Source organism: Manis pentadactyla, chromosome 12, assembly GCF_030020395.1.
Source record: "Manis pentadactyla isolate mManPen7 chromosome 12, mManPen7.hap1, whole genome shotgun sequence".
Lineage (NCBI taxonomy): Eukaryota > Metazoa > Chordata > Mammalia > Pholidota > Manidae > Manis > Manis pentadactyla.
In genome coordinates, this window is record NC_080030.1 from 69,034,947 (window position 1) to 69,037,061 (window position 2,115).

General features: G+C 38.6%; 1 pseudogene; it reads left to right on the plus strand.

Moving 5' to 3' along the window:
- Positions 1-533: 533 nt before the first annotated feature.
- Positions 534-2,115, plus strand: LOC118932007 (carboxypeptidase M-like; annotated as a pseudogene).

Genomic DNA, 2,115 nt, shown 5'->3' on the forward strand with positions numbered 1-2,115 from the left:
TAGAGATGGTACCTTGAATACATAGACCAATTGTCCCCATTACTCTCGAAATAAACTAAGACCTGGGAAAGAGCAACATGTAGCTCTTCGGATTCTATAGCTGGTGGAATATGTATATAAAGATTACTGCAGTAGAAATAATTGAATTTGTAAATATAAAGAGGTATTATGCAAACTTGACAGGTCAATATTTGTGTGTATGTGATAGAGCTTAATATTTTAAAGCAATTGTCAAGGTAAATGAGCTAATTAAGAAACTGATTTTTAAGATGTGTTTATCAGCTAATATAGTAACAAATGACTCAATTTAAAATCTAAGGTGAGATGCCTGTCCCCCTGACTGGGCTATAGGGCCATGCCTGGCTGGGCTGTGGCAGGAAGGTGGTGCTGCCCTGGCCTGGAAACATGGACTTCCATGCCCCTGGCTAAGGCTGCTGCTGCCTCTGGTAGACACGCTGGATTTTGGCTACCCCACCGGGAAAAGATAGAAGCATTTTGAAGAATATTGCCCAAGACTACAGTTCCATCACTTATACAGTACTAGTAATTCTGTGAAAGACAGAAACCTGTGCACTCTTGCTGTGGGTCACTCACCAATGGAACACTGAATCAGGATGCCAGACTTTAAATACATGGTCAACATGCATGGATATGAGACTGTAGGGCAGAAACTGCTCTCCATTTAATTGAACATCTCCTAACCAGTGCTGGAAAAGACCTTGAAATCACAAATCTAATCAATGGTACCCGAATATACATCATGCCCTCAGTGAACCCAAATGCATTTGAAGCTGTCTGTAAACTTGCTTGTACAGTGAAGTGAGGGAAAATGATAACCACTATGACCTGAGTAGAAGTTTCCCCAATGATTTTGAATTAACAGTAGAGCAAGGCAGCCTGAAACTGCAGCAGTCATGGAGTGGCTGAAAACAAGAGCGATTAACCCTCTTTGCAAGTCTCCACTGTGGTGCATTGGTGGACAGTTACTCTTGACAGGGGTGTTCCAGTAACTGGGCATTACACTACTGTAGTTTGACCAAATGATATGTTTTTCAATATCATGCACATACTTATACTTCAAGAAATGTCAACATGAAGAAAGGAAATAAGTGTGAAAATATGGACTATTGTAATGGAATTATCAATGGATACTTTTGGTATCCACTTAATGGTGGAATGAAAGATTACAACTACATCTGTGCTCAGTGTTTTACCCAATGTAATTGTAGACGTCTAAGACAGAAAATGTATCTTCCCCTATAGAATCAACAAATTTAGAGAGTATTGTCTCCTCTTGCCTGGGTCCTATAAAATAAACATTACAGTCCCTGGATAACATCCATACCTCATAAAGATAACTACTCAAAAAAAAATCCCAGAAATTTAGTGCTCATAAAAAGGATATTTTACTTCTATTTAGAGGGCAATTAGATCCTATCACAGTATCAAATCCTTCATGTCCTATGAATCCTTTACGCAGTAGATTTGGCAAACCTCTAAGTTGAAACAAAGCCTATTTTGTTCTTAATTTTAGTGAGTCTTTTTTGCATATTTTCAAATAAAACAAAATGTGAAACAATGTCCATCACCACCTGAAATCAGGGATCACTCATGTCAGGTTACTGCTACTCTAACTCTGTCTGTGGGACCTTACCTGAATAAATCCCCTGGTCCTTCCCTAAGAACACAAATGGTTGTTAACAAATCCTGCAACAGCTAATGTGTGATGATAACTAAAGGAATGATTCAGTCTGACGATGAATGCAACACACCTATCAAGTACTGCCCCTTCTTACACTTCATCTCGAAGTTGTCTTACAGATTTCTAAGTTAAACGTGAAAGAAAAGAAGTTCTTGCTTTAAACAGAGGAGCTAATTTTGTATACAGGGAGCCAGAAGATGAGCATCATTGATCACCTATGATATTACAAGACCTTGCCATCAGTGCTGTAAGTGAACAGATAGTAAGTGACATGTATAATTAGTTCTTAGCACAGGGAGAAATGATGATAGGACTTGAAATATTTAGTCCTGCAAATGTTTTAAGGAAATATGAGAGCCAATGGCAATCATGTTTCAGTGGCCCAAAAAGATGTGGACCTGATGGGATTATGA